The 24,999-nt window shown below is 42.5% G+C and overlaps 1 long non-coding RNA gene across 1 annotated transcript; it reads right to left on the bottom strand.

The window, feature by feature from the left end:
• Positions 1 to 566: 566 nt before the first annotated feature.
• On the bottom strand, positions 567 to 16,988 carry LOC117527018. Its single transcript, XR_004565410.1, has 3 exons — positions 16,813 to 16,988; positions 11,377 to 11,379; positions 567 to 578 (listed from the first exon to the last, which is right to left on the bottom strand). It is a non-coding gene; the product is annotated as an uncharacterized LOC117527018 (long non-coding RNA).
• Between the last annotated feature and the right edge of the window lie 8,011 nt (positions 16,989 to 24,999).

Here is a 24,999-nt window from a genome sequence, read left to right as displayed (position 1 = left end):
ACAAAGCAAATGAATTATACAAAACCACTTAATTAAATACGTTGCTAAACTTGGGTTTGTCTGACTATAAGTGTCTTGTGTGAACTCAGTGGCTGAGTTAGAATTTCTTTAAAAAAAAACATGCAAATTGCTATTTTAGGGTTTTGTTTTGTTTTTAAACTGAGCAAATAATTTGTTTTAGAGTGTCGAATACTCCAAAGAATATTTCACTTCTGTGAACTGATCCTCATAACTTGTAAAGTGAAATCAAAATACCAGCAAGGCTGCAGCTTTAAACACTGTTACAAACAGCTCCGGCCTCCCCTATTACCGTTATAACTGGTCTGCTGTCCCAATAAAGATCACAGCTTTGACCCCCTAAAACAAACAAAAAAACATTACTCATTCGTTTTATCTTAAATTTTCATCCTCGTTTCCACACCAGGAGCAACATTCGGGAATAAATCCGAGCAGCTCGTCAGATCACCTGAAGAGGTGGATGCGCTCCTTTCCATCCGCGCAGATCAGCAGCCTCCGTGACCTGTGCGCGCTGACAGTGTGAATGAAGCCTGACACGGTTTATAACGAGTCAAACGTCTCTCCTCCAACCGGGATGTGCAATTGTCATTAAACCACGAGAAAGATCTGATGTGCGCACCTCCATGCGCCTCCAAAAGGATCCCCGCCAAACTTTGGTGTCATTGATTTGATTAGTTTTGTCCCGTTTTAAACCTCGGAAGACATAACGAGCAGGTGTCCCAGAGTTCTTCAAATTACTTCAGCAAAACACACGGAGACAAAATAAAAATAAATAAATATAACCCAAACATCGCCATCATCTCTTCCTGACTGACTGATTGACTGACAGCAGCTGCAGCGTCACGTGTATCACTGACTGTAATCTAACGTTCCCGCATTTTTGTAGCAAGGGCTAAAATTCCGGCGCCCCAAAGCCATTAATTTTGGCAATGCTGATTTGCCAAATATTTATTAATTTTCCCTAGCAACTACATACAATTGGTTATTTCGCTGCACTTCAAGGGCGCTTTGAATGAGCGCCCACGACGAGGAATGATACATTCTCTGCTTCTGTCGGTGGAAATGCACTGTTGAATGAGAGTCAGTTGGAGGAAGTGTTGTTGTAATCATTCATATTACATGTAGGCACATACCATTAAGTAAAACTGACATTGATAATACTTTTTAAATATATATATATATTATGACTTTTCCCCTCCACATCTAGGAGGGCAGCGCCCGAGCGCCCCCTATGGGCCAGCCGCCACTGCAATGGACAAACGTGCAAGTTCACACTTGGGTTTTATTGATCCATATTCATTGTCATCAGTAGATTTTGACAGTGTAAACTTGCCAAGGACTGATTTTGGGGATATTTCTAACTTCCTTTTCTTTTGGAAACACGTTTCTACACTCTCAAGCAAATATGTGTTACAACGCCTTGGAAGCTCACAAATTTGTCATAAATGGACAGGCAGTTGACGACAACAGTCTTGGTGTTTGCAAAGGTAAGTTCATACATTGATAAATTAGTTTGTGCATTGCAAAATTTAACAACGCACTAAATGTGTTCATCGGAAGTTGGGACAAAGCAGCTAACTAATAATGATCTCCACTTCTCCACATAAAATGTAGCATGATTGTAGGGTATTTTTACCTCCACCAAGGAGGTTATGTTTTCAGTCGCGTTTGTTTGTTTGTCTGTCTGTTTGTCAGCAGGATAACTCAAAAGGTTTTGAACGGATTTTGATGAAATTTTGTGGAGTGGTTGGAAATGACAAGAGGAACAAGTGATTAAATTTTACTGGTGATTTGGATCACGATCCGGATCCCGATGCTAACGCGTTAGCATGTCTATGGCATTTTCAATGTTAAAAGTTAGCATTAAGCAGTTGCAGCTGTCATCACGTTCGGGTGCATTTGTTTTCAAATTGTAATATTTCTTAAATTTATTTTTGTTTATATATTAATAATCTAATGATTATTATATACAATTTTAGAGAACGAGACAAAAAGAAATAGATCACTGTGCCAAGGAGGGAATCTCTTTAGGGTCAGCGACCCTATGGCCTTGTTTAGAGAAGTGTTTCATAAATGTTAAAAAATTCATATATTTGCAGTTTAGTTGAATAATAAATTGAATTTTGTCTTATTTGTTTTTGTCTATAAGCACATGCAATATCAATATCAGTGCTCAGATGACAGTAGCTTCTGGGAAAGGTGCAAGTTGCAATAAACTGTGATGCCAAGCGCTAAGGATACATGCTATCCAGTCACAGGCGTCAGTGACCCCATGGCCTTGGCGGAGGTTTGCACTCTCTGCTTCTAGTATTATTATTATTATTATTATTTTATATCGATTTTGATTTTTAGGTGAATCATTCCATGAGAATGGGAGAGGCTCCTATCAATATAACATGAAGAACTGCACTCTCAAACCTATTCTCATAATTTTCTGTGACGATGTAGAGTGTGGTACTTCACACGATACTGACTGTCTTTTTAACTTGTATCCAGAGTTGTTTTGTTTTTGGAGTCGAGCGAGTCTGCTTTGCTCCTATTGTTAGTAGCAAAGGCTCCTCTCTGTCTGATCACCCTGGTTCTTAATTACTGATGCCACTCTAACTCTAGATTTTTTTTTTCAGGCTTGTTTGTGCACCTAAATATGGCACAAATTGGCATTTTTGCACCTTAACTGTCTACTATAGTGCGTTGGGGTCCGTCATGGCGCTGTGCAGCTCATCTATGAATAGTGACATCACGTGAAATCTCTCTATAACCGGTGGTACAATCGTAAATCATTGAAATGTTGTCACAACACTAATTTTTTACAGTGAAACCAAAAACTATGGCAAAGGCATTTTAATTAGCAGTTATCCAAATGTAATTCAGCACGTTCACAACAAATTAGCACTTGCATCGTTTTCAAGCTTTTTACCATTTGGAAGCAGCTCTGTACTAACTGGAGGCATCGTCTTGTCATATGAGCTAGCCATAGCATATAAGCTAGTTTCATTAACGCTTGCTCTTATGCTTCGGTCCGTTGACTTCAGAACTTGTAAGCTGTAACTCAGAACGATGTCACACTGCCGATGAATGTGTTCCTGTTTCGACACAAAACCACAAGTTGGAAATCGATGGTTGCCTCCAAGATTTTGCAGTACAGAGTGCTACAAAAAAATATTTGGTCCACCAAAGGGACCTCATGAAAGAGAACAAGTCCATTAGTGTTTTAATTGACCGCTCTGTTTGTAGTGTGGTATAGACAGTCACTGTTGTTAGCAACAGCTAGCGGGTTAACCAGTATTAGCATCACCAGTTGATAAATGACACGTTACGCGGCATTTCACACATACAAATTTAACAGCGACCTGCCTATAGACAATAGTGCTAAAAATGGTAAAATGAACAACTTTGACTACTGTTGCTGCTGGAAACAGTCGTGTTGGATTGTGAACTCTAGTATGTGGGGTTCACGAGTTGGAATTCCGACTGTAGGGGGGAATTCCTGTGGGGTGGAACTGGGAAATTCTGACCTAAGTGCACAAATGAAATGTAGCATTGTGTGTTATAGACGGTTTGGAAAAAAATGTGCTGCTAAAAAGGTGCTTGTTGCTTTGTTAGCAACACCTACTGTAGCCTATCAGGCTAATTAGCTTAGCATAGTTATTACAGGGGCATACCAAGCAGCTATCTTGGTTGATTAGCATGTAGCTGTCTCAAAAGTTTTTTTATTGTTTGAGAAAATAATTGTATTTATAATATTGTAGTAATAAATTACGTAGAATATGTTACATTGCTACACATTTACTGATTTAACAAAACTTTAATGTCGCTGGTGTAACACTGGTGCAACCTGAGTTGTGGGACAAAATGAATTCAAAAAATACTAAAAACTCAACTGGGATGTGCTCAGAATTTTAATAGCTTCTATTGAAGTCCAGACCAAAGGATTTTCACAAAACTTTAATAACTGGTTTAGTTTTTGGGTAGTTGTGCTAATGATCCCTACATCGGATGAAAACTTACAACCTTGGCCGAGGTTAAATAAAATGAAATTTGCATGATCACTGTGAAATAGCTTTTAGCAAATAAATAAAATAAAATAAAGCATTTAATCTGTGAACTTGCCTTATGACCTAAAATATTCAGGCTAATAACAGTATTCTGTAAAATGAATCATAAGATTTATAACTCTGGAGATGCTGCCCAGGTATTTGGAACAAAATTGCTTTGGGGTGTTTGGCATTCCGTTTCTTGGTGTTCTTTGAAGCTCATCGGTTACATAAGTACTGCATGGAGAGCTGACATGACGGGAAAGGTTGTGATGAATGTTAAGAGACTATGAAGACACTTAAAGACGCTTTTTTATTTAGATTAAAAGCAGAGCCTCAAGGCAATAAGGTGTTGTCGAGGATGCTCTCTTGCTCTCTTCTCCGCTCTCTCTCGTACTGACTGAAAGCTGCTTACTCTTAAATTAGGCACGGCGGGGAGACGGTGCGGTGAAGCAACTAATTACAACTACCTGACCCCTGACCATATTCATCTGTCAGCGCCAGACAGGACCGAGGGCATAGCAAGAGAGAGACGAGCAGGTTGGAGTGGCAGGTTCTAAGGAAGGAAATGGCAATGAAAGTGAAAGTTAAAGGAAAACAGTGCACAGCAGATCAAAGGATTAAACAAATTTCCTGAGGCTTTCTTGAATTTACAAAATTACTTTTTAAAAGTGAACATTCAAAGGTACAAATTTCTAAAATATGCCATTTTTAGCTCTACAGCCTGTTGCAAAAATACTCAAATACCCAGATAACCTTTGGTATAAACCTCTACTGGACGCAACATCATTTGTGCATTATGTCAGACACATGCAGGTCCTTGGGCCTCGGAGGATACAGACACACCAACCCAACAGCCAAGAAAAGAGAATTTTGTGCCCAGTTTAGCATCTTGATCAGTAATAAAAAACATGCAAATGTTTATTTATTCAGATTTTGTTTCTCAAATCTGCAGTATGTTATAGAGCTGGTAGGTGAGTGGATAAGGAACTGGTCTGCCAATACATAGATCTGGGTTTGAATCCCAGTTATGCTACCTGTCTGTGTCCTTGGACAAGACAATCTACATTGTCTCAGAGCACCCAGCTGTAAATTGGTACCAGCCTGGCCTGGAGAAATAAACTGATGGTCTGGAATCCCGTCCACTTCACACTGTGGCATCCAAGAATGAACCCTGTAAAACTCAAAGAGTTAGTTGAACTCAAACCATTTGAGTTTGCTGACTTAAATAAATAATTTTCAAAAATTTAATTAACATTTTAGTAACTTAACAATTTATAGTTAATTAAATTATGCAAATCTAGTTTATGTTTTTCAATAAAAAAGTGACATAAATTTCTGTCTAAAAAATTTGCATTACATGTTGGATTAGATTTTTTTGATGCATTCTTTGGTTTACTTGTTGACTCTCTGTTATGTTGTTATGACTCCTCTCATTCTCTCCCCTTGGGACGCAAACTCACGATCTCCAGCATGGAAGTCGGACTCTCTAACCAGACGGCTAAAACCCAGGACGCTGGCCTTGTGACCAAAGAATCCTTTTGAGCTGTTGGGAGTGGGGTTTACTAACTACATATGCACAGCAACACCTGCTGGCCTCCGTTATATAAACTCAATTAAAATGAGTGAATGGAATGCACTGGAAATACATCACCAACACTTAAATGCCCCCAAAGTTTAAATGCACTTAAAGGAACTGAGTTGTTATGACAAAAAATCATATTTGAGTTAGTTTAATTAATGGAAATAAGTGACTATAACGTTTTCAAAGTCTGAGTTACATGAACTTAATTATTGTATTAAAATGGATTGTTCAGTTTAACAGTGCAACAGTGAGCCTCAGGGCCTATATATACATAGGACTTGCATACCTGTAGTAATGTTTATCCCAGCAGGACTCTTGATTTGCTGAGCCTTGGTGTATGTAAACACTCCTATCTAGTAAACTAACTCACCCATTTACAGCTCTACAACTAATGCAACTACTACTACATATCATTATAGTACAGAATATTTTATTTTGTCTGACAAGCACCTGCAGATCAGGTGGCTCTATGGTGTCGTGGAATTTCTGAGATGATGTCAGCAGAAAATGAGACCACTGAGCAAGGAACACTCAGGATTCAGTCATACGATGCAGAGAGAGATTGATTTGTGGTTGAAGCAGAAAACAGGCGCACCTGTTATGTGTCGGACGCAGCTCGGAGAACCGACCAGCGTTTGAAGGACCCAGTATGAAATAAGCAGAGCACGGTACAAAGGCTAACTGAATTTAATACATAACAGTGATACAAAACATAACAAAAGAAAGTGCGGTCTGGCGTGGTGCGCTCCCAGCAGCGCTAACGGTCCGGAGCCAGAAGCTGTTCGGACCCAAGGACCCCGCCGACACCCCCCAGGTGGCCGCAACAAACCGAGTCTGTGAAAGAAGGAACCATTATGTGAGTCCACACTCTACACACAGAGAGAACACTTAAAGGTGTACAAACAGCAAACACTTCCTGGCTTGATTACTAATCAGCTTCCCAACCTGCAGGCATGGAACATCCAGTTCACAAAACTCCACTGCAGTGGAAGCCGATACATGACTAACATACAGCTCAATATAAAAAGGTGTGAGGGACACCACATTTACTGACTGTATAAATGTTAGTCACAAAATCTAACGTACCTCAGGAAGTGCTGACGAGCGTGAGACCTCACCCCCTCCTTTTTCACAGACCGTGCATCAAACCCTGGACGTTCTCTGCATCCACTGATGATGAGATGGCTCCCGAGACGACGATCTCACCCGTCTGGTCACAAGGTCGAGTCTCTGGCAAATACACACTGTATACTCCAGTCTTAAATGCCACCATGTTCCAATCCATATAGAAGCACCACAGCTGTGAGTCCTGACGAGCCGCAGGTGATCAGGGTGAGGTCCTGATAACCTCAGCAACACAGCCACTCAGTCCCAAATGCAAGCCACCTGGAAGGAAAAACAAAAGACAGAAACAAAAAGGCAGCCACGCCCCCCAGCCATACAACAGTACCCCACCCTCACGGGAAGCCTCCCGGCGACCACACAAACCTGGCCCAGGAGAAACACCCCCCTCCAGGGACCATGGCTGGAAACCGCATCTGCATTCGTCTTCCAACAGAATGGTTGATGTCCTCTCCTCTGGCTGCATCCTTGCCTTTGTTTCAGTCAGTCACTTAGCACAGGTGTGGCCAGGAGTTCTTAAACCTGTGCGGTCAGCCTTTATCCAACCATGTGCGGTCATTAGTCATAAAACAAAAAAGACAAACACAAACAACCAAAACACCCCCCCCTCCCCAGGGGACCGTCCCATCAAACCCCGGGAAGAGGAGAAAAGAAAAACCCCAAACTTAAGCTTACAAATAAAAGTGCTAAAACACCCCCCCCCCCCCCCAAACGACATGTAGGGACCAACACCCCCCAGAGGACTTCCCACCAGCTCCAGGAGTAATAACCACAGCCGAGGTCCCTCTGGGATCCAACGTCACCCACGGGGACTCCCAGCGCCTCCCAGAGGACCACTTGTCAACCCCAGGAGACGCCTCCCCTCACGACCAACAGACCCAGCCCCGGCCGTCTATGGCTAGATGGACCCACAGCCCTTTCCCCCCCAGAGGACACCACAGTCAAACCCTGAGGGCGGAAACTGGGGGGAAAAACAAGAAGAGAGAAAAAAAAAAACATACAAACAAAACAACCCCAACCCCACCCCCTTGGCGCAGTGGAAACTGGAAGCACGTCCAGTGTCACCAACCGTGACTATACCCCAGAAGCCAACCGGGAGGAGTGGAACAGCGGTTATGGCAAACGGCACAAAACGGCGCCACTCCTCCGACTTCTACACCAGCCACTAGCTGCGGGTATATCCCACTGCCCCAAACCTCAGCCACGCCGATGGCAGACGGCCAAAGGCGTGCTGAAGCCGGAGGTGGAACAGGGAATCAAAAAACACCCCCCCCCCCCCCCCCCAGATGCAGAGGTTACCCGGGAAATGCCCAGTATAACCAAACTGCACCACTCCAGCAACGCCGACACTACGGCTCACCCGGCTGGAGCCAGAGGAGAAGAGAGGGAAGAAAAAGAAAATACCCCCCCCCCCCCCGGGTGCAGAGGCTACCCGGGAAATGCCCAGCACAACCAAACTGCACCCCTCCAGCAACGCCGACACTACGGCTCACCCGGCTGGAGTCAGAGGAGAAGAGAGGGCATAACAAAAACAAACAAAAAAAAAGAAAAAAAAAACCAAGTACCACCCCATCACCCCCCAGGGGACCGTCCCATCAAACCCTGGGGAGGTGAAACAAAAAGAAATAAAAGAAAGACTAACAGACCAACATACAGTCGTTTGGGTCCCTTTTTTTTTTTTGTTTTTTTTTCTGCTTAGACAGGCTGCAGGGTCACAACCCCAGACACAAACAGTGAAAATAAATAAATAAATAAATAAATCCCACACAAAAACCAACTCAAAAAACACCCACACGAAATGAACTAACACAAAACAAATCAGTGACGTATACCGTTAAGCTCAAACAAATCGAACACACCTGTTCTAACTTAAGAGCTTAACGGTAATGTGACTAAGTCACCAAAAGAGGGAGCCAAAGTGCTAAAAATGAAAAAAAACCTCTTTGGTGACAGAAAACAAACGAGCTGCATCTCTGTGCGCAGCTGTGTGCAACACACAACCAAAATGTGCTCAACTAAATAACGCCGGAGCTGATACAACAGACGCAGTAGTTATCTTTATCCGGGGAAACGGGGCTACAACTGTAACACAGGAAGCTCAGCGACCCGTGCCACAGAACTCCGCCGAGCGCGTGCACCCATTACAGACACACTCTTGCAGCTCCCGTTTAAACCTCTTATCCGGTCGGAGCGTGACGCGAAGCCGTCGCCAGTCACACTCCACCACGACTCACGGATAAGGCACACACAGGAACACGGCTGCAAGAGAGCACAAATCAGTATTCAGTAATGGGTCTCAAACACGCACCATCCGGGCGGAGAGCACCCGCAACTGATCCGGATAAGCTACTGAACGTCTGCTGCCGCCTTCCCGGCGCGTTACCGTCTCTGCTACCGCTGGGTCCGTGATGTTTGGCCAGAGACTACTGTTATGTGTCGGACGCAGCTCAGAGAACCGACCAGCGTTTGAAGGACCCAGTATGAAATAAGCAGAGCACGGTACAAAGGCTAACTGAATTTAATACATAACAGTGATACAAAACATAACAAAAGAAAGTGCGGTCTGGCATGGTGCGCTCCCAGCAGCGCTAACGGTCCGGAGCCAGAAGCTGTTCGGACCCAAGGACCCCGCCAACACCCCCCAGGTGGCCGCAACAAACCGAGTCTGTGAAAGAAGGAACCATTATGTGAGTCCACACTCTACACACAGAGAGAACACTTAAAGGTGTACAAACAGCAAACACTTCCTGGCTTGATTACTAATCAGCTTCCCAACCTGCAGGCATGGAACATCCAGTTCACAAAACTCCACTGCAGTGGAAGCCGATACATGACTAACATACAGCTTAATATAAAAAGGTGTGAGGGACACCACATTTACTGACTGTATAAATGTTAGTCACAAAATCTAACGTACCTCAGGAAGTGTGCTGACGAGCGTGAGACCTCACCCCCTCCTCTTTCACAGACCGTGCATCAAACCCTGGACGTTCTCTGCATCCACTGATGATGAGATGGCTCCCGAGACGACGATCTCACCCGTCTGGTCACAAGGTCGAGTCTCTGGCAAATACACACTGTATACTCCAGTCTTAAATGCCACCATGTTCCAATCCATATAGATGCACCACAGCTGTGAGTCCTGACGAGCCGCAGGTGATCAGGGTGAGGTCCTGATAACCTCAGCAACACAGCCACTCAGTCCCAAATGCAAGCCACCTGGAAGGAAAAACAAAAGACAGAAACAAAAAGGCAGCCAGGCCCCCCAGCCATACAACAGCACCTGGAGGAGACTCCAACAGGTAGATCATGCAAAGTGCCCCCCTAGTCTTCTGCCTTACACACCCAGAGAGCCATGTTAGGGCCCCGTGCCACAGTAAAAACATGGTCAGAGGTTTAGTTGTGTACTTGGAGAAACACGACATGTTCTCTCATGGAAGACAAACAAGCCAGGGATGACTACCTTAAAGGAAACATCAGTTTTTCCTTCACACGTGGGACAGGAGTTGGACTAATGTCTGTGCTTCACACTACCTGCCTGTGTCCTTGAACACAACATCTCATCGGCATCGTTCCAGTCCACCCATCTATAAATGGGTTTCTACCATAGCTGAGGAAATAACCTGCAATGCACTGGTATCCAGTCTAGGGGGAGTCGTAGATTCTCATCCGCTTCGTGGTACGGTATCGTGGGATCAACCCAGTCTCACGGCAGTTTGTGGCGGCATTACGAACGTACAGAAATCTATGGGTTTGTGACGGGGCACGAAACGTGAGGTGACGGGGGGAGGTTTGGGGGTTATGATTAGGGTTAGGGGAGGGTAGACACTAACGCTATGGTTATGGTTAGAGTTGGTAGAAGGGAAGACTATAAACAGCAAAATGAAAAAAAAGAAGTTTCACGAAAATTGGGTGCTTTTTGTGACGAGGGCATGAAATAAAACCTGAGACTGGGCTGCGTGGGATATAAGCACGAGCCTGATAGGACTCAAATCCTCTCTAGGACTTATTTCTTCTGAAAATCACAAGTCATTTGAACCATAAATCAAGTTCAGCTATAGTTTGGGTGAACCCTGCTGCTTCTTTCATCTTTTCACTCACATAATAACCCAAATTTATTCATAAATTTATTTTATGGCTGCAAAGTCAGCTGACTCTGAACTCATGGATCAATATAATTGGATGTTCAGAGTGCTTCAACTTAATGGGAGTTTATGCACACTACTGGTTTAATGTGCTGCAGTGGCAAATGCAGAAACTCCTCCGTCTAACCTCGTCTTTACGCAATTCAAATGTTTGCATTTTTGCAGGAAAATCTATTCGTAAATGTTCTGGATTAATCGTTTCCGTAAAATCCTTGATGGTTCTTGCGGCCTTTAAGAGGTCTTCTTCAGCAGAGCCGTTTACTACAAATGGTCAACGAATGCATGAATGACTCCATCACAGGACAGAATTCAGATTTCAGTCTCAAGCAGTTGGTTCTGAGAAATCTTGAAGTCTCCCTGATGTTTAGATTGGCATATCAAAGTGCTTCTTATCCTTTTAAAACTCAGCCTTGAGGAGCTCAGTCTTATTTTCCACTGCAGTGTCTCTGTCCGTCCCTCAACACTCACCCACTCACTTGTTTCCATTTTCCCTAAAAAGCCTCGCTGGCTAATTGGGTAATGGCTCAGAGGAGAACACAGAGTGCTGCTATGTGAATCAGATAAAAGGGAGCATACGTGGCACCGCCAGACACTTTTCCACGTGCTTTATTTGATCTTCAGGAAGGGTTGTGCAAAAAATGAGATGACGCGGATCTTTGCAAATGAGATGAAGTCTCGTCTTGACCGAGCAGGGAATGGAGGGTAGTCGTTTGAACCCTCCATCAGAGAAGTTACAGTGACCTCCGAAAGTATTGAAACACTTTCAATGTCACACATTTTAATTTTTGTGCTATTTCAAAATTATCTTCCTTAAACTCAATGGGCCTCTTTGGTATGAAACCTGTAAATAATCTATTTTCTTGCCAGTTTTCTTCAGACACGTCAGGGGATGGATACATGAACATTTCCAAGTCACTGAATATGTCTTGGACTTTATTTTCATCAATTATGAAGAAATACAAACAGCATGGCACAGCATGGTAAATCTGTGTGGAGTAGACAGCTCTCAAAAACTGAGTGACTGGATGTCTTGGTGGCTTTCCTCACTCTTCTCCTTCTTACACAGACAACTAGAATACAAACAAGGTTGGGTAGGATTACTTTGAAATGTAATCCAAAAGTAATCAGATTACAAGTAATCCAAATGTATGTACATACATACATGTAATCCACATGTATTCTTTCAAAGTAATCCTACCCAACCTTGAATACAAATAATGGATGTTTGAGTGCAATGGTATGAATATGTCAGGAGGTGAAAGATGGAACCAACAAGGCTCACTGAAATGGTACATTCCATCTTTCACCTCCTGACATATTCGTACCATTGAACTCAAACATCCATTATTTGTATTCTAGTTGTCTGTGTAAGAAGGAGAAGAGTGAGGAAAGCCACCAAGACACCCAGTCACTGAGTGAAAAAACATTCATTATTTGTGTTATATAAGGTTGAAAATAGATCCTTATCATTTGATATTTTATTAATTTATAAACAACAGAAAAGGGACTTACATTTTAGTGTTCGTCACTGGTGCTTTGATGTCATTAGTCCAACACAAACTATAAATAGGAGTCCAAAATTGTTCGAAGTCAACTGAAAAAAAACAATTCTGACGACGTTGTCCGTGATGCCGTGCACTGACGTCGTGTACAGACTGCGTCTGCTTTCGTCAGTCCAGCAAAACATTGTGTAAGAAATTTGTCCAGCTTTTCATCCTCTTCATCCGAACAGCTCTTTATGCCTCCAGACGGCTTTGTTTGTGTGTGTGTGTGTGTGTGTGTGTGTGTGTGTGTGTGTGTGTGTGTGTGTGTGTGTGTGTGTGTGTGTGTGTGTGTGTGTGTGTGTTAGAAGAATTAGCACTGTCAATTAGCTCCCTGAAATTGTCGTCCGCCAGCAAAACAAACTCCACCATGTTTAACTAAATGGTAGTGTGAGAATGCGCGGTGGTCGGGGCGTGCAATTGCACATTTCACATAGCACGCTCAATGAAACACAATGGCAAATGGTACGACTAATCCATGTCACATGACACAAGCCACCAATCAAATGACAAGGCTCCACTCAGCCGTTATATAAAAGACGTTATGGGCTTCTGTGGCTGTGATTGGAGAAATTGTGCATAGTGCATGTTTTGCATTTTGAATCCTCAGTTATACAGCTTCATAGGAGGATTTTTCTTTTTTCACCAAAATAAATCTAAAGAAAACACTCAAATGCTGTGCAGCCATGAATCCACAAATGGCTTTAAAAAGACTCAACTATCAATTTGTTTGGCCATTTTAGTTTCACCAATGTTTTCACTGTAAATAAGATTTTAGTTAAAGGCAAAACCCCATCAGTTTTACTGTAATTCTGTTTGGAACCTGCAGTGGGAATTAGGCCACGGACTTCCAGGGCAAATGTTCACCCCAACAGGGAGTTGGAATGGAAAGAAAACATCATTTTGACTTGTATCTCTACTGGAAGCTAATTTGGCTGCAGAGCACTAACACTCCTGGAGCTGGTATAGTTTTTTTTTTTTTTTTCTCCCTGTCAGATCCAAACCATGATGCTCTGTGTTAAGACTCAAATCCATGCCCATGTCAGAGCTCTTATCTGTTCCCTGCACAGTTTGTGTAAACAGAAGGCTTCTGGTCAAAGACGTGTTCAGTTTCACAAGTTTGCAGGCACGATATCTGCCTGCATGCAACTGTGTTTAAGCAGAAACTATTTAAGAGGCTAATTGTCAAACATTAAAAGACTGTTTTCCCAATTGAGGAGTATATATTTGTTACTGGCTGCCACATCACTGCGAGATGACACCAGTCTCTGCCCACATGTGGTGTCAAGATGGGCGAATGTTTTTACGGTATCTGGAGTCCTGATACCAACCCCACTTTCTACAGGCTGGGGATCCTTAGGCTATTTTTTTGCTTCTCTGTAAACCACTGACCATATCTTGGGATTCACAACATCAATTGCTAAGAAATACAAAAGAGCACGATTAATGTGTCTGCAGCCGGCAGTGTGCAAAAACATGCAAGAACAAGATGAATGAGGGAAGATGCCAAGACGCTCATGAGAAATCAAATGGAGGAAGGAGAACAATTGTCTCCTGCAGTCAGATGCCATGTGCACATCTTTGTAGCCTGATGCACTTCCAGATGTCCTCAGTAGTGAGGTACCTGCGTGTCACATCATGCTTGGACAATTGTGCCACAGCCTCACAGCTGATTTCATTGCAGGTTTCAGAACGTAGGTTTAGGATTAGAATAACAAGAGTAAGAGGAATATACACCATTTTTTGGGGGGGTGGCTGTGAGTGGGGCGTGGTGTGATCACAGCCTGCCAGCTGAAGATTACCATATACGCATTACTTTTTGTACGTTTTACTACGAATGCTTTGTGAGAACAGCCCAGGCTACTGCATACACTGAGGGAGTGACCAACCGCTTAACATAATAAAGCTTAACTTAAATTTCAAGTGTGATGATGAACACAGGTACCTCATTGTTGAGGATCAGGCCAAGAAGATACCCAATGTAACATCTGACTGCAGCTGATAAATGATTACCCTTTATTTCCTCCAAAGTTGTCATGGGGGTCTTGGTGGCTTCCCTCACTAATCTTGCATTCTTTGCCAGTTTTTGATATCTATCAATATTACATTTGTCACATTGTGTGGACTCCTTAATGGTTGACGCAAATGAAGTCAGACTCATTTGGAGGCTTACACTGTCATAAAAATATGTAATATTTAAAATCTCAAGGGCACCAGAACGTCAATGTTGATGCTTGTCCCTGAAAAAACCAGGAGTGCAGAATAAATCCAGAAAGTATTCACAGCGCTTCACTTTTTCCACATTTTATGTTACAGCTTTATTCCAAAATGAAGTTTTTTTTCTCTCAAAATTCTACTCACAACACTCCATAATAATGCACCTTTGGCAGCATTTACAGCCTCAAATCTTCTTGAATATGATGCCACAACCTCGGTGCACCTATCTTTTTGCAGTTTCGTCCTTTCTTCCTTGCGGCACCTCTCAAGGTCCATCAGGTTGGATGGGGAGCGTCAGTGCACAGACATTTTCAGATCTCTCCAGTGATGTTCAATTGGATTCAGGTCTGTGCTCTGGCTGGGCCACTCAAGGACATTCACAGAGTTGACCTGAAGCCTCTCCTTTTGATATCTTTAGGATGTCTCTGTACATTGCTGCATTCATCTTTCCCTCAATCCTGACTAGTCTCCCAGTTCCTGCTGCTGAAAAACATCCCCACAGCATCATGCTGCCACCACCATGCTTCACTGTAGGGATGGTACCTTGGTTTGTGCTCTGACTGTCAACTGTGGGACCTTATATGTAGACAGGCATGTCTCTTTCCAAATCATGTCCAATCAACTGAATTTACCCCAGGTGGACTCCAATTAAGCTGTAGAAACAGGATGCACCTGAATTCAATTTTGACCTTCATGGCAAAGGCTGTGAATACTTATGTACATCTGATTTATTACTTTTGTTAATAAATTTTCAAAAAAAAAAAAATTGAAAGTGTAGTGGGTTAAAACACTCAAATGTAATAGTGTTGTGGTATGTTTGCATCGTATACAGTGCATCCAGAAAGCACTTCACTTCACTTTTTCCCACATTTTGTTATGCTACAGCCTTATTCTAAAATGGAGTAAATTCATTTTACCCTCAAACATCTTTGCACAGTACCCCATAATAACAACATGAACAAAGTTTGGGATTTTTGAAAATTTATTAGTTTTTTGTTTTTTAATAAATTTGCAAAAATCTCAAACCTTTTTTCATGTTGTCATTATGGGGTACTGTGTGAAGACGTTTGAAGGGAAAAATGAATTTACTCCATTTTAGAATAAGGTTGTGACATAACAAAACGTGATAAAAAGTGAAGTGCTGTGAATACTTTCTGGATGCACCATATATGATGCAAACGTACCGCAACATCATTACATTTGAGTGTTTTTAATCCGCTACACTTTCAAAATGGTGTCCAACATTTTGTTGAACTAGTGTGTGTGTGTGTGTGTGTGTGTTTAACAAACAAACCAGGACACTGACAGGAGTTGGATGAATGTTTGGTTTGGCAAATGGAAGCTCACGGCAGTTCAGGCAGCCACAGAAATTGTTTTATTTTATTATGTCTTATTTTTCACACAGTGTGTATTTATGTGACCTCAATCAGGTTTTTAAAAATATAGTCTATTTAATTTTTAAACTGCATGCTGTTTCTATCACTGCTCAGCACTTCCTCAGTTTGAGCTCATCTTGTGTGTGTGTGTGTGTGTGTGTGTGTGTGTGTGTGTGTGTGTGTGTGTGTGTGTGTGTGTGTGTGTGTGTGTGTGTGTGTGTGTGTGTGTGTGTGTGTGTGTTAAGAGTTTTTTATTGCCATGTGCACAGTAAAAACAGGCAGTTGTACCACATCCGATGATTCAAAACCACACATTATAAAATACACATTATTAGACTAAACAACATGTTATATACACACCATTTAAAGGATGTACGGTTTAGAGGATGTGCAGATGATGCAGTATCGGTAATGTTGTGCAATATTGTATGTGTGTGTGAGAGAGAGAGAGTGAGAAAGAGAGAGAGATTGAAAAGATGTTTTTAGTGGTATTAAATAAATAAATAGTTTGTTTCTAGTTTTGAGGTGAAGTAGAATTTCAATATTGCAATATTGCCTTTGGCTCCTGTGCTTATCCAGATACCAGAATGTTGAGCAGATAAGAGTCTGAGTCTCCACAGGAGGGACACAAGTCCATTACAGGTTACTGGGCATCAAACTCAGGTCTACAGATTCGAGTTGAGTCAAGTCAACTGGACTTGTTTTGTTCCTTGAAGTCTTATTTTTGTTCTCAGCAATGTTCATCCAGAATAGCTGAAGGTTTTCTGGATGAACAGAAACTAAACAAGTCCAGGTGACCTGACTCAACCTGCTTGGATACCGTGACCTGGATGACTGAGATTGTCCACAGTCAAGTCTACATATTGGTGGTCCAACTACTTTTCCCTGCTACCCAGCTTGTCTCCTTGGACAGGATACTTCATCTGCTTTGTCTCAGTCCACCCAGCTGTAAATGGGCACCAGTGGTATCTGGGGTAGTAACCTGCAATGGACTGGTGTCCCACCCTGGGGGGAGTCACAGACTCTCGCGTATTGATACTGTATCTGGGGATAATTTGCTATGGAATCCTGGAATGAGCACCAGTGAGCTTCAGGGTTTATTCAGGACGTATTACTACCGTGCACAAAGCGTCAAAGCAGTTATAAGAGCAGCAGGCAAAGCATCTGAGTGCAATGTTCCTACAACAAGTCTTCCTCAGACCATCTGATCTGCATCATATCTTGCCATGACCATCTTGTGGCTTCGGATGGCCCTTTGTGTGCTGAGCAGGATGCAACTTGTTGACAACATTCAGACGCTGGAGGAGACAGCCAGCTACAGCCACACATCTGCCTTCAAAACAAACAAACCCCCCCAAATACCCACAGCCACGACCATGTAAATGTTAAAGGTGCACGTCTTGACATGTACACAAGCCTACAGGCGTTTTGTTTGGAAACCCGTAAACCCATGCACAAAATGACAGGATGTCCACTTAGATGACAAATTACAGAGTGGCTCTTCCTCCCCAGCCTGACTCCACCCTCGGCTTTTCTGGGACACAGCTCCACATGCATGTTCTTGTTCTTGTGAGGAAATGAAACCATCTCCACGCACTGAGCCTCACACATACCTAAACTTTATTCCAACCTTTGAATCGGCTTCTAATCCCAAAGAAGCTTTAGGAAAGCCGTGGAAAACGCAGAAACCACTCCAAAATGACCCCACAAGTCAAACTGGGCCTCATGAGCTGACACACAGACACACACAGCAACGTGCACTCCAGGACCGAGCCGGATCCACTGGGCTCCAGGCCTCCTGCAGAACATAGACTCCAAAGGATGCCAACTTTGTTCAGCTATTACTTTGAGAACCCAAGAATTCAACAAGATCAAAGGTATTCTACTTATTAATCTGACAAACTCCACAAATAATGTGCATCACTTTTTTATTTATTTATATATTTTTAACAAAATTATACCAGTGTTAATGCACCCCTGCACAAACTTGACACTGAATGTTATGGGGTAAAAATAGAAAATAATGGTGAATAACGTCAGTCACAGTCCAAACTATATCTGTTTGGACTGGTGTGTACTTTTATAAGAGTCCTGGTGAATCTGAACTTCTTCTATTTACGGATGATGGATGACACTGTGCTCGTTAGAACCTTCAAAGCAGAAGAAATGTTTCTGTACCCTCCCCAGATTTGTGCCTTGAGACCATCCTGTCTCAGAGGTCTACAGACAATTCCTTTGACTTCATTCTTGGTTTGTGCTCTGACATTCACTGTCAACTGTGGGACCTTATATGTAGACAGGCGTGTCTCTTTCCAAATCATGTCCAATCAACTGAATTTACCCCAGGTGGACTCCATTTAAACTGTAGAAACAGGATGCACCTGAATTAAATTTTAAGCTTAATGGCAAAGGCTGTGAATACTTATGTACATCCGATTTATTAGTTTTTTGTTTTTAATAAATTAGCAAAAATCTCAAACTTTTTTCATGTTGTTATTATGGGGTACTGTGTGAAGACATTTGAATGGAAAAATGAATTTACTCCATTTTAGAATAAGGCTGTGACATAACAAAACGTGATAAAAAGTGAAGTGCTGTGAATACTTTCTGGATGCACCATATATGATGCAAACATACTGCAACACCATTACATTTGAGTGTTTTTAACCCGCTGCACTTTCAAAAGGGTGTCTAATGTTTTGCTGAAATAGTGTGTGTGTTTAACACACAAACCAGGACACTGACAGGGATGAATGTTTGGTTTGGCAAATGGAAGCTCACGGCAGTTGCGTCAGGGAGGGCATCCAGTGTAAAACTTGTGCCAAATACCAGTGCAGATCTGGCTTTATTCGCTGTGGTGACCCCGAACAAAAATGAGAGCAACCGAATGGACAACAACAACCTGTTGGGCAATGGCACTGGTTGGCGGTCACTGAACCTGGGCCTTGACTGATCTGGTATAGAAATTCAGTTTGTGATCTTCATCATTATTTTGGCTTTTTTTTTTTAAGCTGGATGCCCTTCCTTATGCAACCCTACTCATTTATCCAGGCTTGGGACTGGCACTCAGAATGTACTGGATGTACACCACATGAGCCACTTAAAGAACCTGGAAGGAGGAGAGAAACAGAGGGATGAACCAAAATATTGACCCCAGTGACCTTGACATTTGCCAGAACAAACACCTTTTTAGGTTAGTTATTGGTTCATCCTGCATGCACACAGCAAGTGTCATGCGACTTTTCATGATGTGTTGCAGTTGTGACTAAAATCCTTCCTGTACCTCTGTATTGCATCATTTTTCTGAAAGCATCCTGTCAGATATTTAATTTCTGTATTTTTGCAAATCCTGCAAAAAGACATCGGCAGCACAGTGGTCTGTCACAGACCATCAGCTTTACCCAGAGAAAATCACATTCTCTGCTTGGCACAACTTGCAATTTTCCATCTTTCCTGCCCTCACAGCTTTTGCCACTTTCTAATTTTTTTTATTTTTATTTTTTAACTGAAGGGTCATTAAACTGCTGAGGCAGTGATGTAAGAACAGAAAAAAAACAAAATGATTACATTAATTTAATTATTTGTTGATTGGAAATTGAGTCATTAAAGTGGCTGTTACAGTCTTTATTGTTAGCAAAATTAATGAATAAGGTACTCGTATATTGATTATTATCTTATATGATCATGTGGTAGATTTTATTGGTTTTATCTTTTGTATGCTGTATGTGTTTATTTATTTATCTTGCACATTTTAGTTATTTTTATTGTTAATTTTCTTATTTTTAATTTATTTCTTGACTATTGGGGTTTTATCTATCGTGATTCTATTGTATGTGCAGCATTTTGGAACATTTCTGTTGTTAAATGTGCTATATAAGTAAAGTGGATTGGATTGGATGTTTGAATGTTCTCTGCTGAATTTGCCTACTGTGTGACCTTTTTTTTGTATGGTTGATAACTGAAAGGTATCTTCTGATTTACTTGATTTACAAATACAAGTGGTACTTCCATAAAAAATCAGTAAGGTATATCTTATATATTATATTCCAATTCTAAGGTGGAATTATGCTAGTATATAAAGGTATATCTAAATATCTAAAAGGGAGAGTAAAATAGGAGAGTAGAAAAGAGTAGAGTAGAGCAACTTGGGTGCCTGGTCTTGAGAACCAGGGATAGTAGGTTGAAAAGCTTTTTTTATCCCATGGGAACTCTCCCTCCCTCCCTCTCCCTCAAGAAAAAGGTATATATATAATATAATAAATAATAAGACATAAGAAGGATAAAACATCACAGGAGAAGATTGTAGTATAGATAATTTAGTATGTAGACTAGTAGTAAAATTAAATATAGTTAGTAGGCTAAGCTATAAATCTGGTATTTTATTATAGAAACAGAAGCTATGAGTGCGTGAGTGTACTGGTATCTATCTAAAGTAACTCTGTTAGCATACTATAGGAAAATAAAAAGTCTAATCATTATGCTATCAAATGGAAACCTAAGAACTTAGGTATTATATGTTGATATCTTTAAAAGAACACATAAACTGATGAATCATTAAAAATCTAAACCATGTAAAATAAAATTGTAAATAGTGAAAATAACCTAGTTATAGTAGAAGAGCTAAATTAGCCGTTAATAAGCCAACCGTACCCAGCAAGCTAACACGATAAACAAAAATGGTAATTAGTGTATAAAGTATAATAGCATAGTTAAACCTACAGTAACGGTATTAACAAATACATAGAAATAGATGTGGACAAAAGTATGAATTAATGTGGGTTATCAAACACAAAAGAACCAACTATTTTGTAAGCTACGATGAACGTTGCTACAGCCTGCTAGATAAGCTAACGTTAGCTGTTAGGTATAACTAATTGTACCCCACTCCTCCAATATTTACTTAAATATCCATCCATCCATTTTCTTCCACTTTATCCGGAGTCGGGTCGCGGGGGCAGCAGCTCAAGCAAAGCCGCCCAGACCTCATGATCCACACACACCTCCCCCAGCTCCTCCGGGGGAACCCCAAGGCGTTCCCAAGCCAGCCGAGAGATGTAGTCCCTCCAGCGTGTCCTGGGTCTTCCCCGGGGCCTCCTCCTAGTGGGACATGCCCGGAACACCTCTCCAGCGAGGCGTCCAGGGGGCATCCGGAAAAGATGCCCGAGCCTCCTCAACTGACTCCTTTCGGCGTGGAGGAGCAGCGGCTCGACTCTGAGCTCCTCCCGAGTGACCGAGCTCCTCACCCTATCTCTAAGGGAGCGCCCAGCCACCCTGCGGAGGAAACTCATCTCGGCTGCTTGTACTCGCGATCTCATTCTTTCAGTCATGAGCCAAATCTCATGACCATAGGTGAGGATCGGAACGTAGATCGATCGGTAAATCGAGAGCCTTGCCCCCCTACTCAGCTCTCTCTTCACCACAACGGTCCAATACAGCGACCGCATCACTGCAGACGCTGCACCGACCCGTCTATTGATCTCACGCTCCATCCGTCCCTCACTCGTGAACAAGACCCCGAGATACTTAAACTCCTCCACTTGAGGCAAGGACACTCCACCGACCTGAAGAGGGCAAAGCACCTTTTTCCAGTCGAGAACCATGGTCTCGGATTTGGAGGTGCTGATTTTCATCCCGGACGCTTCACACACGGCTGCAAACCGCCCCAGTGCACGCTGAAGGTCCTGATTTGATGAAGCCAACAGAACCACATCGTCCGCAGACAGCAGAGACGAGATTCTGTGGTTCCCAAACCAGACCCCCTCTACACCCTGGCTGTGCCTAGAAATTCTGTCCATAAAAATAATGAACAGAACCGGTGACAAAGGGCAGCCCTGGCGGAGGCCAACGTGCACTGGAAACAGGTTTGACTTACTACCGGCAATGCGAACCAAGCTCCTGCTGCGGTCGTACAGGGACCGGATAGCCCTTAGCAAAGGACCCCGGACCCCGTACTCCCGGAGCACTCCCCACAGGGTGCCCCGAGGGACATGGTCGAATGCCTTCTCTAGATCCACAAAACACATGTGGACTGGTTGGGCAAACTCCCATGAACCCTCGAGCACCCGATGGAGCGTGTAGAGCTGGTCCAGTGTGCCGCGACCAGGACGAAAACCACACTGCTCCTCCTGAATCCGAGGTTCGACCATCGGTCGAATTCTCCTCTCCAGTACTCTGGAATAGACCTTACCGGGGAGGCTGAGGAGTGTGATCCCCCTATAGTTGGGACACACCCTCCGGTCCCCCTTCTTAAACAGAGGGACCACCACCCCGGTCTGCCAATCCAGAGGCACTGTCCCCGATCGCCACGCGATGTTGCAGAGGCGTGTCAGCCAAGACAGCCCCACAACATCCAGAGACTTAAGGTACTCAGGACAGATTTCATACACCCCAGGAGCCTTGCCACCAAGGAGCTTTCTAACCAGCTCGGTGACTTCGGCCTGGGTAATGGATGAGTCCGCCTCTGAGTCCCCAGTCTCTGCTTCCTCTTCGGAAGACGTGACGACGGGATTGAGGAGATCCTCGAAGTACTCCTTCCACCGCCCGACAACATCCCCAGTCAGGGTCAACAGCTCTCCACCCGCACCGTAAACAGTGCTGGTGGAGAGCTGCTTCCACCTCCTGAGGTGTCGGACGGTTTGCCAGAATCTCTTTGAGGCCGACCGATAATCCTCCTATCATTATATTTACTTAAATATAATGATATTAAAAAGGGGGGAACAAGAAAAAGTAAAGCGCGTAGAAAAGTATATGGAGACATAAGTACATATATTTGCAGAAAAGAGAAAAATGGCGGCTGTTTTAATGGTGACATCTTTACAGGACACAACAGGAGTTTCCTCAACACCAGCTTGCCCTGGAATTATGACCTGAAATAACCACTGTGCATATGCGTGTCAAAAATGTTGACAGAAACTGCTGTGGACAATCAGGGGACGAGGTCAAGTTGTTTGTCTGATTGTGTAGCTGAGTGTGAGCCATGCAGAGCTTAAGTCAGGATGGTGGGGGTTTTGTATGACACAAAAACAAATGTTGTTTTTGTGTCACACATTACTGAAGCCCGTGGTGCAGGATGCTGGATTATTTTATTCACTGTATGTGTGGTTTAGAGCACATCATGTTTCACTGGAAAGTCCATCAATTTAACAATATTAACAGTTGAAAACATCAATTTTTTTACATAATGCACTACATAACATTTTCAGCAGGAAAAAGTGCAAGTCTTGCATTTTGTTTTCACTAAAATTTATTGCAGAATGTGTGGAAATGTACTGTATTGTCCAGAGTATGGAAGATGCTGCACCTTGTATATCGAAAAATCATGTGATTATTATTAATAATTATTATGACTTTGCATAGGCATCAAAGCACCAAACAAAATTAACTCCAGTAATCAAAGACTAAATGCAAATAACAAATTACTCCACAGCAATGCACAAAATACAGTATTCCATGTGTTCAGGCTGTTTATTACAATAAGCAGTCGATTTTGACAAAATGTGGGTGTTATTACATCATGAAGTGGAAAATGTATTATTGCATTTTGTAGAGTTATTACACAATTCAGTGTAATCACGGTGTTGTTCCACATAATTATTACAAGGGGTGAATATAAAAATCTGCAAACCCTTGACCATAGACAGCGTTGTCTTTGCAAACAGCTACATGTGTCCACGTGGCACAATTCCGTGTGCACGTCCTGCAAATCAGGAGTCCACTTGCTATCTATCTATATTTACAACCCCAATTCCAATGAAGCTGGGACATTGTGTAAAACGTAAATAAAATCAGAATACAATGACTTGCAAATCCTCTTCAACCTATATTCAACTGAATACACCACAAAGACAATGATTTCCAAAAACAATTTGAAATGTGGACTCATCAGACCACAGCACTTTTCCACTTTGCGTCTGTCCATTTCAAATGAGCTCGGGCCCAGAGAAGGCGGCGGTGTTTCCGGATGTTGTTGATGTATAGCTTTCGCTTTGCATGGTAGAGTTTTAACTTGCACTTGTTGATGTAGCGACGAACTGTGCTAACTGACAATGGTTTTCTGAAGTGTTCCTGAGCCCATGTGGTAAGATCCTTTACACAATGATGTTGGTTTTTAATGCAGTGCCACCTGAGGGATCGAAGGTCATGGGCATTCAGTATTGGTTTTCGGCCTTGCCGCTTACCTGTAGAAAGTTCTTCAGATTCTCTGAATCTTCTGATTATATTATGGACTGTAGATGATGGAATCCCTAAATTCCTTGCAATTGAACGTTAAGAAACATTGTTTTTAACTGTTGGACTATGTTTCACGCAGTTGTTCACAAAGTGGTGATTCTCACCCCATATTTGCTTGTGAACACCTTGTGAACAGATGACACTTTTATACCCAATCATGACACTCACCTGTTTCCAATTATAGGTGTTCTTTCAGCATTCATCAACTTTCCAAGTCTTTTGTTGCCCCGTCCCAACGTTTTTGAAATGTGTTGCAGGCATCCATTTTAAAATGAGCAGAAATTTGCACAAAAACAATAAAGTTTATCAGTTTGAACATTAAATCTTGTCTTTGTGGTGTATTCAATTGAATATAGGTTGAAGAAGATTTGCAAATCATTGTATTCTGTTTTTATTGACATTTTACACAATGTCCCAACTTCACTGGAATTGGGGTTGTACATAGAACATTTTGCTTGTTTGCAGATGGTTACTTTGTGCAGTGCGCGGCCTCAGCCGTCACCACTTGTTGAGCAAATTTACACCCTATGCGTCTGTTAAACGGTGTTCATTCGGCTTGTTGAGTTTCACTGTTCATCACTGCTTTAAATTTCTATTTCATGCTTCCTATTTTGCAGCTGCATTTGAGAGTCTCAACATTTTTATATCTTTTGTTTGCATTCAGACTCTGGCCGGGTTGTGGTTGTCTGGACTGACTCCTGTAAAGTCCACAGCGGCTCCTCTGGCGTTGAA

Source organism: Thalassophryne amazonica, chromosome 15 (assembly GCF_902500255.1).
Source record: "Thalassophryne amazonica chromosome 15, fThaAma1.1, whole genome shotgun sequence".
Classification (NCBI taxonomy): domain Eukaryota; kingdom Metazoa; phylum Chordata; class Actinopteri; order Batrachoidiformes; family Batrachoididae; genus Thalassophryne; species Thalassophryne amazonica.
The sequence above is the reverse complement of the archived record's forward strand: the minus strand, read 5'-3'. Positions and strand labels throughout refer to the sequence as shown.